Source organism: Ursus arctos, unplaced genomic scaffold (assembly GCF_023065955.2).
Source record: "Ursus arctos isolate Adak ecotype North America unplaced genomic scaffold, UrsArc2.0 scaffold_3, whole genome shotgun sequence".
In the NCBI taxonomy this organism is placed as follows: domain Eukaryota; kingdom Metazoa; phylum Chordata; class Mammalia; order Carnivora; family Ursidae; genus Ursus; species Ursus arctos.
Genome location: NW_026622985.1, coordinates 71,045,480 through 71,059,317, shown reverse-complemented (window position 1 = coordinate 71,059,317; position 13,838 = coordinate 71,045,480). Strand labels below are relative to the sequence as shown.

Below are 13,838 nucleotides of genomic sequence, written 5' to 3'. Positions count from 1 at the left end.
AGAACTTCTCAAATGCAACACCCAAAAAACAAATAATCAAATCAAAAAATGGGCAGAAGATATGAACAGACACTTTTCCAAAGAAGACATACAAATGGCTAACAGACACATGAAAAAATGTTCAACATCATTAACCATCAGGGAAATTCAAATCAAAACCGCATTGAGATACCACTTTACGCCTGTTAGAATGGCAAAAATTGAGAAGGCAAGAAACAAGTGTTGGAGAGGATGTGGAAAAAGGGGAACCCTCTTACACTGTTGGCGGGAATGAAAAGTTGGTAATGCCACTTTGGAAAACAGTATGGAGGTTCCTCAAACAGCTAAAAATAGAGCTACCCTATGACCCAGCAATTGCAGTACCTGGGTATTTACCCCAAAGATACAGATGTAGTGGAAAGAAGGGCCATATGCACCCCAATGTTTATAGCAGCAATGTCCACATTAGCCAAAATGAATGGATAAAGAAGATGTGGTCCATATGTACAATGGACTATTACTCAGCCATCAGAAACGATGAATACCCACCCTTTGCATCAACATGGATGGAACTGGAGGAGATTATGCTAAGTGAGATAAGTCAAGCAGAGAAAGAATTATCATATGGTTTCATTTATTTGTTGAACATAAGGAATAGCAAGGAGGTCGTTAGGAGAAGGAAGGGAAAAATGAAGGGGGGGAACAGAGGGGGAGATGAACCATGAAAAACTATGGACTCTGGGAAACAAACTGGGGGTTTTAGAGGGGTGGGGGTTTTAGAGGGGAGGGGGTGGGGGGATGGGCTAGCCTGGTGATGGAGGGCATGTATTGCATGGAGCGCTGGGTGTTATACGCAAACGATGAATCATGGAACACTACATCAAAAACTAATGATATACTCTATGGTGACTAACATATAATAATAATTAAAAAATTAAAAAAATACATAAAAGTAGAATGGAAAGTATCAGTACCTCATAGTGTCCATCAATCAAAGTAAAAACAGTTAATGACACTTGTTTCTGTGATGTAGACAGATAACATGAATGTGCTGGGCTGGGATGTGAGGCATAGCTTCCTGTGGGTCATGGCCAAAAATCTTTCAAAGTAAATACAATATAAGGGAGCCTAGTGGTGGGGGTGGCTTGGGGTAAGAAGGTCTTTGATGATAAACTGCCCTGGGGCTGAGTTAAGCACTGCCATTTCTTAGCCGTCTGGTCTAAGACAAGTTACTTAATTTCTTTATGCAGTTTTCTCATCAGTAAAGTAGGGTCATGACAACCCTGCAAGTTGCTCATGAACATTAAATGAGGTAAGACAAGCAAGCATTCCCACTCCCCCCCCCCCGCCCGCTCATTCATCAAGTAAGTAAGGGATCTTACAACTCTTTGTGGCATTCCAACATCTTTTCAAAGTATAATCAATTCACAAATACTGAGGATTTAAAATCTGATGCTCATAATAGAGGGGCAAGTGTATGAAACAAGTGAGGGACATGTAATTGGAAATTATTAACCACAAAATAAATTAGCAATTTCCATCTTCCTCTTACGTTAACTTGAAGGTGTCTCCAAAACAGACTCGTCTATTTTGCAGTTGCTTATGTAAAAGAGAAAAACAAGGAGAGACTTCACAAAAGCTGATTCAGAAAACTAGCCAATTTTGAGAGACAAGGTTGAATTTTCAAAAATGAAAAATTTTTTCTTTGCAGTTAGTACTTAATAATTGAAAATCAAGTTCAGTCGCCTAGCCCTATTCATAACCTGACTTAGCCACCTGTTATGAACAATTATGACCCACTGTAGCAAAGTCAATCTCTGAAGTTATGTGACACCTTCTGAATTCTATACTGCCCCTTTTGCAAGATCATTTTTCTCAGAGAACATCCCACGAATATTAGAAGAGTAAATCAGTGAACAGATATCCTTTGTTCATTTGGTTTTTACTACAAATAAATATGTTTAGTTGCAGGCTAAATATGTTTGTTTAGTTGTGTGTCGATTGTTAATTAGAGGGGACTATGGAAATACATTGAGAAGAGATAGTGTCTTTAATAGTGAAGATAACACTAGAGTATCAGGAGCTGTGACCTCAAATTCTGGCCACAAAGCTAAGATGACACTTTCTATCTCTAGGCTCCAGTATCCTCAACGGGAAAAAATTAGAACTTTTTCTTATTCCCAGGGAGAAAAGCACAACAGAAAATCAGAAATCCTGTTAGTTGCTCCCATACATTCCAATACCTTCAAAGGGTATTAGCTAACCATACCATAAATGTGATTTGGCTTATATTTTAAGAAAATCAAGAATATATTTCTCCTTAGCTAATTCAAAAGTTTACATTTCTTCAGAGTGGCTTCAGACCTTATCCATTCATTAAAGTAATATTATGTGCTAGGGACTAAGGATAAATTGTTGGGATGGGCCAGATGCCGCTCAACTTGGAGCTTAGAGCCTACTGGGGTGAGACAGCGAGCAAATAAAGAAACAAAATGAAATAACTTCATATTCTGTGTGTTCTGTAAAGGAAATCAGTAGAATGATGAGACAGAGCACAACTGGGAAAGGTCATGGAGGAAGGATTACTTCAGGGCAGACTAGTTCAAGGAAAGGTCTTGAAGGACCTAACATTTACTCTGACACCTTAAGGATGAAGGGGATCTAGAGACGTAGGAGCCAGTGGCTACAGAACTGGCAACTGCCCTGAGGAAGTAAGGGGGAGGAGCCTGCGGCTTGAAACACATTCAGCCAAGAGAAGAACTCAGAGCGACGAAGGTGGACGGAGTGGCAGAGGTCGGATTCTGGTGTAGGCTGTGGTAAGAGTCTGTAGCTCAAGGAGAAGTCACTGGAGAGTTTTAAGCAAATGTCAGCACTTATTTCTATTTTTAAAAGACTGTTTGGAGAGATTGGTGCTGCCCCCCAAAAATGTAATATTAGCCAAAAATGTGAGCCACATACATATTTTCAAGCTTTCCAGTAGCCACACTTTAAAAGGTGAAATTATAACAATGTTTAACTACTATATCCAAAACATTTCAAAAATATAAAAAAGTACTGAGATATTATTTTTCCAATCTAAGTCTCTGACATACACTAAATTTTATAGCAAAAATGAAGACAAAGTAGTTTTATGTGCAAAAAAGCTTGCTGTCATCAGCTCTCCAGTCCAAGAAATACCAAAGGAAGTCCTTCAAATGATTGATTCCTGATCAAAACGTGTACCTTATCACCCAAAATGAGCAATGCTAGAAATGATACATATGTAGTAAATGAAATTTTTATTTTTAAGTTATCTAAAAGATAATTGTTCAAAGGGGAAAAGGTAGCAATCAATGAGTGGAGTTTATAACATAAATAGAAGTGAATATATGGCAAAGCACAACGGAAGGGACAGAGGAGAGAAATGGAAGTAACTGTGCTAAGCTTCTTACATTAACCCTGAGGTATTATATTATTCGAAGGTACAAGGTAATAAGTTAAATATGCACACTGCCAACTAGAAAAACTAAAATTAATAAATTTAAAATATGTAACTAGCAAGTCAAAAGTGGAGATAAAATTGGAATAAAAATTAAGAAATTAATCAAAAACAGGAACCAAACACATTATAAGAAAACAAACAAAAAAACCCCCTAATGACCAAGAATCCTTGTGTGCAGAGATGCAAAAATCTTTAATACTAGGAAACAGAACCCAGCAATATATGAAAAAGATGGATTATATCCAAGAGAGGTTTGATAAACTTTTGAAAATCAATCAGCACGTTAAAAGAATCATATACCATGATCAAGTGGGATTCATTCCTGGAATACAAGGATGGTACAACATATGCTAATCAATAAATGTGATATATCACATTAACAGAATAAAAGATAAGAATTATATGATCATCTCAATAGATGCAGAAAAAGCATCTAACAAAATTCAACATCCATTCATGATAAAAACTCTCAACAAATTGAGTATACAAAGGAATGTATCTCAGCATAATGAAAGCCATACATGCCAAGTCCACAGCTACCATCATACCCAATGAGAGGTTAAAAGCTTTTCTTCTAAGATCAGTAACAAGGCAAGGATGCTCACTCTCGCTACTCCTATTCAACATGGTACTGAAAGGCCTAGAGCAATCATGCAAAAAAAAAAAAAAGTCTAAAAGGCATCAATATCAAAAAGGAAGAAGCAAAATTGTCTGATTACAGATGACATAATATATAGAAAACCCTAATGGCTCAACCAAAAAAAATTATTAGATCTAATCAGAGAATTCAGTAAAGTTACAGAATACAAAATCAACATGCACAAATCAGTAGCATTTCTATACACTAACAACAAATTATCTGAAAAAGAAATAATCCCATAAACAATACCATCAAAAACAGTAATATACTTAGGAATAAATTTAACCAAAAAGGTAAAAGATGTGTATGCTGATAACCATCAGACACTGATGAGAGAAACTGAAGACGACACAAATAAATGGAAATGTATCCTGTGGTTTATGGAAGAACTACTGTTGCAATGTCTATTATCCAAAGCCATCTACAGATTCAGTACAATCCCTAACAAGATTCCAATGGCATTTATTACAGAAATATTTTTTTTAAAATCCTAAAATATGCGTGGTTCCACAGAAGACCCTGAATAGCTTAAGCAATCCTGAGAAAGAAAAGAAGCTGAGGCATCATACTGATTTCAAACAATATTACGAAATTACAATAATCAAAACAGTATGGCAGTCTGGTTCAAGATGGTGTTATAGGAAGATCCTATACTCACCTCCTTACACGGACACACTGAGTCTACAGCTGTATATGAACAATTTTGAAAGAAAGAAAGAGGGAGAGAGAGAGAGAAAGGGAGAGAGAAAGAGAAGGGGGGGAGAGAGAGAGAGAGAAAGGGAGAGAGGGAGAAAGAGAGAGAGAAAGGGAGAAAGAAAGAGAGAGAGAAAAGAAAAAAGAAAAAAGAAAAAGAACCAAACTGTGGTACAACCCTTTCACACTGAGCAAACACCAGAGAAGGTAGGAAAGTCTGAGGCACAACCTCACCATAAACTCCACCCCTGACACAGTGAACCAAAGTTGAAAGGGAACTCAAAACCCAGAGCTTCTCCCTGGGGAGTGAAGGGAACAGAGGAGGCTAGTGGATGCAATCTCTGTGCTCTCCCCTGCCTACTCCCAGCTTGCTGGTATCTTACAGAAAGGAGCTTATACACTTTTTTGGTGCCCTGATTTTTATAGCTGCTGCCAAGGAACACCTTCACATTGCCTAGCCCTGGGGACCGAGTGGGGCTAACAGTTTTGGGTCCAACAGGACTGTCACTGAATGGAGAAAGAGTTCTTAAACAGCTAACACCCCAGGACACAGCAAGAGGAAACAGACCCAGGAGATTTTTAATTTATCAGAACTTCAGTCTTATGGGTAGGCTTCTATCTGAAAACACACCCAAGAGCTGACTGTAAACCCTTCCTGAGACCTTGGAGGGTCTCATGCTTCACGCTCTCACTCCACTGCACTCCAGAACACCAACATCACACATTTTGCATCTGGTGCACTGGTGTCTGTGGCTGCAGTCCAGAAGATACTGCTTGATCACCAGGCTCGGGAATCCAGGTGTCTGGTATTCTCGGTTCCCCAGGACTGTAACAATTGAAGAGACAGTTCTTGGCAGGCTACTACTCCCAAGGCACAGCATGAAGAGCAGAGTAGAACACATCCCCAGGCTTTCTGAGAAGTCTACTTACCAGTCCTAGAGTTTTGGCCTGAGGGGAAGGTCTCAAGATTGGCACATACCTAGGGACTACAGAGCTGCTCTCAGGGAATGCAGATCAGGGGACACCATCTTTGTGTTCTTCTTCTGCCTCTCCAGCTCATCAGTTCCTCGCAGAAAGAAACCTGTACACTTCTCTGAAGCCCCACTTTCAGCAACTGCTTCCCAGGAGACTCCTCCTGATCGCCTGGCCCTGGGAACCAGCAGGGCTTATGTTTGTGGTCTCACAGGACCTATCCCACAGGATCCCACGAATCCCCCAAGACTTGCATACTTTAACAGCTGTTGCCTGAAAGTCTGGCCTCCAGTCAGCCTAAATATAGGTGCTGACTGAAATCCCCCTCCTTTGGGACACTCACTGGTCTTCGAACACTTTTCAACTACTGGGAACTATTAAAAATTCTATAGGCTGCTTGCACAATCACAAGGGTTTGAGAGTCAACCAAGAGCTAGGGCAGAGAGTTGAACAGTAAGGTTTATCTTCTACATAAGACCAACTCTTCAAGAGTGGGAGATGTGGCTGTTTCATTTAACTCGTAGAAACCACAGTAAAGATAAAGAAACAGAGGAATAGGTTTCAAAAGAATAAGACAACACCTCAGAAAGGTGAAGGAGACCAGCACCATTACACCAGCCTTACAAGAAATGTTAAAGGGTCTTCCATAAGCTGAAACAAAAGGACGCTAATTAACAACAGGAAAATACATAAAAGTATAAATCTCACTGGTAAAGGAAACTATACAGTAAAGGTAGTGCATTAATCACCTATAAAACAAATATGAGGTTTAAAGATAAAAGTAGTAAAAATAACTAAATATAATATTAGTTTGGGATACACAAAATAAAAAGGTATGAAACGTGACATCAGAAACAAAATGTGAGTGAAAGCCTGAAAATACAGAGCATTAGAATGTGTTCAAACTTAAAGGTTTTATCAACTTAAAATGGACTGTCACTAAAATAAGGTGTATAAGTTTCATGGTAAGAAATGAATCTAAACATATCACTAAAGAAGTCATTAATTCAGAGAGGAAAAGAACAGAAGAAAAAAGAAACAGTGAACTATAAAACAGCTGGAAAACAATTAACAAGATGGCAATAGGTACATACCTATCAATAATTTCTTTAAATATAAATGGACTACATTCCCCACTCAAAAGACAGAATGAATGGATTAAAAAAAGACCCAGCTATATGCTGCCCACAAGAAACTCAATTTAGACATACGGCCACACATAGACTGAAAGTGACAGAATGGAAAAAGATATCCCATGAAAATGAAGCCAAAAGAAAGTAGCTATATTTGTATCAGGCAAAATCCTTTAAAACAGAGACCAATAATAAAGAAGGGCATCACATATTGATAAAGGGGTCAATCCAACAAGAGGATACATTTGTAAATAAGTATGCACCCATGATAGGAATACCTAACTACACAAAGCAAATATTAACAGACCTAAAGGGAAAAACAGAAGAGCAATGCATTAATAGTGGGGCTTGAACGTACTACTTACACTCCTAGACAGATCATCCAGACAGACAATAAAGAAACACTGGCTTTAAACAACACTTTAAACCAGATGAATCTAACAAATACATAAAGAACATTCTACCCAAAAGCACCAGAACACATATTCTTCTAAAGTGCACCTGGACAGTCTCCAGGGTAGATCATGTGTTAGGCCACAAAGCAAGTCTTAACAAATTGAAGAAGACTGAAATCATATCAAGCAACTTTTCTGACCACAAGGATAGGAAACGAGAAATCAATTACTAGGAGAAAACTGAAAAAAATTCACAAATATGTGGAGAGTAAACAACATGGGTAGTTTAGTCTGAACCCATGGGTCAATGAAGAAATCAAAAGCAAAATAAAAAAATACCTTGAGGCAAATGAGAAGAGAAATACTGCACACCAAAATGCGTGGGGTGCAGCAAAAGCAGTTTTTGTTTTTGTTTTTTTAAGATTTTATTTATTTATTTGTCAGAGAGACAGAGATGCACACACACAAGCAGGGGGAGCGGCAGCAGAGGGAGAGGCAGGCTCCCTGCTGAGCAAGGAGCCCAATGCAGGACTCAATCCCAGGACCCTGGGATCATGACCTGAGCCAAAGGCAGACACTTAACTGACTGAGCCACCCAGGTGTCCTAAGAAAAGCAGTTCTAAGAGGGAAGTTCATAAGAATAAATGCCAGGGCACCTGGGTTGCTCAGTCGTTAAGCGTCTGCCTTCGGCTCAGGTCATGATCCCAGCTTTCTGGAATTGAGCCCCGCATCAGGCTCCCTGCTCAGCGGGAAGCCTGCTTCTCCTTCTCCCACACCCCCTGCTTGTGTTCCCTCTCTCGCTGGCTCTGTCAAATTAATAAATAAAATCTTAAAAAAAAAAAAAAAAAAAGAAATGCCTACCTCAAGAAACTATAGAAAAAAGAACAAAGCCCAAAATTAGTATGAGGAAGGAAATAAAGAGCAGAAATAAATGCAAGAGAGACTAAAAAGACAATAGAAAATAATAAACCAAGAGCTGCTTCTTTGAAAAGATAAAACTGACAAAACTTCAGCTAGATGCACACTAAAAAAAGGGGGGGAGGCTCATATAAAATTAGAAATGAAAGAGCAGACATTACAGCTAATGCCACAGAAATACAAATGATCATAAGAGATTACTATGAACAATTGTATGCCAACAAATTGAACAACAAAGAAGAAATGATTAAATTTGTAGAACCACACCGTTCAAGACTGACTCATAAAGAAAACAGAAAATCTGCACAGACTGATTACTGCTAAAGAGATTGAATCAATAATTTTAAAACTCCCTACTTACAAAAGTTTAGAACCAGACAGCCCCACTGGTGAATTCTACCAAACACTCAAAAAATAATTAATACCAATACTTCTTAAATTTTTCCAAAAAATGGACAAGCAGCAAACACTTCCAAACTCATTTTACATAGTCAGCATTACCCTGATACCAAAACCAGACAAGGACACCACAAGGAAAGAAAGTACAGGCCACTATTTCTGATGGACACAGATGCAAAAATCCTCAACAAAATATCAGCAAACCAAATTTAACAATACATTAAAAATATCATATACCATGATCACGTGGAGTTTATTCCAGAGATGCAAGGATGGTTCAACATCTACAAATCAATAAATGCGACAGACCACATAGACAAAATCCAGGACAAAAATCATATAATTGTCTCAATAGATACAGAAAAGCATTTGACAAAATTCAACATTCATTTATGATAAAAACTTTCAATAATTTGGGTATAGAAGGAACATATCTCAACATAATAAGGGCCATCAATGACAAGTCCAGATGCCAATGTCATCCTCAATGGTAAAAAGCTTTTCCTCTAAGATCAGAAACAAAATAAAGATGCCCACTTTCTCCTCGTTTATTCAACACAGTATCAGAAGTCCTAGCCAGAGCACTCAGGCAAGAAAAAGAAATAAAAAGTATCCAAATTGGAAAGGAAATAAAACTCACTATTTAGATGACATGGTACTATATAAAAAACCCTGAAAGCTCCACCAAAAACTTGTTAGAACTAATCACCAATTTCAATAATGTTAGAGTACAAAATATATATATAAATTAGTTTTGTTTCTATACATAAATAACAAACTATCTGAAAGCAATTATGAAACCAATCTAATTTATAATTGCACCAAAGATAACGACACACCTAAGGATAAATTTAACCAAGGTGGTGAAAAACCTGCACATGGAGTTATAGCTGTACATAGTTGTTTGCAGTTATAAGACATTGACGAAAGAAATGAAAGCCAACACAAATGAATAGAAAGACATTCTATGCTCATGGATTGGAGGAGCTGCTACTGTTAAAACGTCCATACAACCCAATGCAATCCAGATTCAACGTAATTCCTTTCAAAAGTCCTGTGGCATTTTGTGCAGAAATAGAACAAACAACCCTAAAGTTTGTACGGAGCCACAGAAGATACTGAATAGCCAAAGCAATCTTGACAAAGAACAACAAAGCTGGAGGCATCGTGTTCACTGATTTCAAACTATATTATAAAGCTATAGTAATCAAAACAACATGTATTGTCATAGAAACAGACACATAGAACAACAGAACGAACAGAGCCCAGAAATGAACCCATACATAAGCAGTCAATTACTTCATGACAAAGGAGCCAAGAACATACAATGGGAAAAGGATAGACTTCAATAAATGGTGGGGAAAACTGGACAGCCACAAGCAAAAGAATGAAACTGGACCACTATCTCATACCATATACAAAATTTACCTCAGATGGATTAAGCACTTAAATGTAAGACATGAAACCATAAAACTCCTAGAAGAAAACAGGTGGTAAGCTCCTTGGCATTGGTCTCATGATTTTTTGGATCTGACACCAAAACCAACAAAGGCAAAAATAAATAGGTAGGGGGCGCCTGAGCGGCTCAATCAGCTGGGGGCCAACTCTTGATTTTGGCTGAGGTCATGATCTCAGGGTCCTGAGGTCAAGACCTGCATCAGTCTCTGTGCTCAGTGGGGAGTTTGCTTCTCTCTCTCCCTCTCCCTCTGCCCCTCCCCCTGCTTGCACATGAATGTGCAGGCTCTTTCTAAAATAAATAAATCTTTAAATAAAATAAACAGGTGGGACTGCATCCAACTAAAAAGCTTCTGCACAAAGGTAGCCATCATCAAAATGAAAAGGTAACCTATTGAATGGGAAAAATATTTACAAAATATATGTCTGATAAGGGAATTAAGATAAAAAATATATAAAGGATTCATAGGACTTATTAAAACAAACAATCTGATTAAAAGATAGGCAGAAAATCTGAATAGACATTTTTCTAAAGACGACATGTAGATGGCCAACAGGGACATGAAAAGGTGCTCAACATCACTAATCACCAAGGAAATGCAAATTAAAACCACAGTGAGGCATCATCTTAGACCAGTTAGAATGGCTAGTATCAAAAAGACAAGAAATAACAAGCAGTGGCAAAGATGTAGAGAAAAGAGAACCCTTGTGTACTATTGGTGAAAATGTAAACTGGTCCAGCCACTACAGAAAACAGTATGGAGGTTCCTTGAAAAAATTCAAAATAGAATAACCATACAATCCAGCAATCCCGCATCTGGTGATTTAGCCAAAGAAAATAAAAACACTAACTCAAAAAGTTATCTGTACTTCCATGTTCACTGCAGCATTGTTTACAAGAACTAAGATCTGGATCCATCGCCTCCACCTTCTGTCCCACACTGGTTGTGGGCACCAGGGTCCCATGTTCCATCACTGGGAGGCCCTTGTGGTGTGGGGGGCTGCAATGTCAGTCCCCAGTGGGGACTTGGGCATGCCGGTGGAGGCAGGCAATGACGGTGAGGACGTCGGCTTCAGGGAAGCAGAATATGTGCCCTCAACTCCATATTGGACCAGATCAGCTCCTGTCTAGACAAGCTGGAGGAGGACAACCACGTCCACACCCACCTCCAGTTGCTGCTTGAGTACACCAGTAAACACACCTTGTGTTCTAGCAGCAGTTCGGGGAGGCCCCTAGTGATGCCAATCTCCAGACTCTGAAAGCCGCCAACCAGCCTCAACCCTGCCTCCCTGGGCGAGGCTCCAGCCTGGGTACTCACCATCCGGCTTAGATACCTTCTCCAGGGCTGGCCTACAGGCTGCCTGGGGGGTCTGCCTGCCTAGGCCACCCTTTGGATCTCCCTGGGCATGGCCGGGCCAGCTCCAACCACCTAGCATCCCCTCCTGGGGTCAGGTGTGGACCTGTCTGCCTGCCCAACTGTGGGACACTTGCCACTCTACCCAGGCCTGGAGCTTTCACATGAAACGGGGCTCCAATCACAATAACAACAACAACAACAAAACAAACCAACAACTAAGATATGGAAACAACTTAAGTGTTCATCAGTGGATGAATGGTTAAAGAAAACGTGGTGTATATGTACAGTGGACTTTTATTAAGTTAGAAAAGGAAGGAAATACTGCTATCTGAGATAAGGTGGATGAAACTTGAGGGCATTATGCTAAGTGAAGTAAGGCAGACAGGGAAAGAAATACTGTGTGATCTCATGAATATGTGGAATCTAAAAACAATCAAACTTATACGCACAGAACAAATTTTTGGTCGCCAGAAGCAGGAGTTAGGGGCTGGGGGAAATGGGTGAAGGTGGTTAAAAGGTACAAACTTATTTGTAAGTTTGTAAGATCTGTAAGTTCTGGGGATGTAATGCATAGCATGGTGACTACAGTTAAGAATACCATATTGCATACTTCAAAGTTGCTGAGAGTAGATATTAAAAGTTATCACACACACAAAATTTTTTATGATATGAGGGGATGGATGGGTTAATTAAACTTACTGTGGTAATCATTTTGTGATACATGTATCCTAAATCATTGTGTTGTATACCTTAAACTTATACAATACTATATGTCAATTACATCTCAATAAAACTGGAGAAAATCAATACAATTCAGCATATTTACCACATATAGAAAGAAATCACAGGATCATCTCAATAGATGCAGAAAAGTAGTGATAAAATGCAATATTCATATATGACAAATACTCTCAGCAAACTGTGAATAGAGGGGAACTACCCCAACCTGATAAAGGACAGCGAGGAAAAACCTGTAAGCAACATCATATCTAATGGAGAAAGAGTTATGCATTCCCCTAAAATCAGGAGAAGGCAAGGACACACCCTCTGACCATTTTTATTAAAAATAGGCCTACACAAAAAAATAAAGGTCTACATACTGGGATAGAAAACATTAAACTGTTATTACTTGCAGATGACAGATGATATACACAAAAAATCCTAAGGAATACACAAATGTGTTACTGCATCTAATAAGTGAATTTAGTAAGGTCCAGGATATAAGATCGGTATACAAAAACCAATTGTATTTTTATATTGTACCACTAAGCAATTAGAAAACAATGTCGCTTGCCATAGCATCAAATATATGAACTATTTAGGAATATATATAACAAGTGCAATACCTGAATAATACAAGATATTGCTGACAAATTAAACAAGACCTAAATAAATGTAGAGATACAGCATATTAGTGGCAGGAAGACTTAATACTGACTACTGAGTCCATTTTTGCTAAATCTACAGATTTAAAGCAACCCTAACAAAAATCCCAGCAGGATTTTTTTTTTTTTAAGAAATTAAATACTCTCTTAACCACATGGCTTCCTTTTTAATCCAGAAAGTTTTGGTGTATCTGCTTCGCTCTGAACTGGAAACAGTCCATAGATATTCAAGTAACTCTCACTTACAGCTGAATTCTATGATGACGACCCAGTGATTTGGGACATTTTTTTCTCTTGAGGAGGAGAAAAGAGACTGATCAAATTCATTTGATTTCTGGGCCTCTCTGTCGTCAAGAGGCCTAAACAATCAACGTTCTATTTTCTTCCTGACAAATCCTTCAAGGGCTATTTAAGTCCAAATATAATAATATTTTCACTAAAATATTTTTTTAAAGCAAAAGCAGCACAAGTTGGTTTGGTCAAACCAGTTTGCTGTTCACACATTTCTGACAATTTACCCTGGGATTTTCAAGAATGTCCTTGTTAGTAATGAAATAGGAACTAGTGAAATATATCGCATCTGTGTGGGGTAATTTGAGAGGTGAGACAGGATGTTCCTGCCCTTTTCTTCCTTGTTTCTGAACCATCTTATTAAATGTGATATATTGTGGTATTTTGTACTACAGTAAATAGAGCACAGAAACCGAAATAAAACTCCCTGTTCTGCCCTTGAGTGACCTGTGTCACTGGCCTTGTGACACTTAACTTTTCTAGGCTTAGGTTTTTTATTTGAAATTAAAGTACCTAACTTCGAAGTCTTTTCTTCTATAATCGTCAAGTACCTCAAATTGTCTCAGAAGAGCTTTTTTAAAAATTTCAGCTGAACACTGAGGGATGGATTCAGAATCCCTACATTTAACTAGAAAGAAGTCATCAGATAGGATAAAGGAAATGGGGTCCTTAGCATCAAGTGATGCCCCAGGTGCGCGGGGTGAGGTAGGGAGCAGTGACAACACACTGGAACAGGAAG

At 38.6% G+C, this 13,838-nt stretch overlaps 1 pseudogene; it reads left to right on the top strand.

Annotated features, from left to right (window-relative positions):
* Positions 1 to 11,071: 11,071 nt before the first annotated feature.
* LOC113263351 (bublin coiled-coil protein-like) lies at positions 11,072 to 11,396 on the top strand (annotated as a pseudogene).
* Positions 11,397 to 13,838: the final 2,442 nt, after the last annotated feature.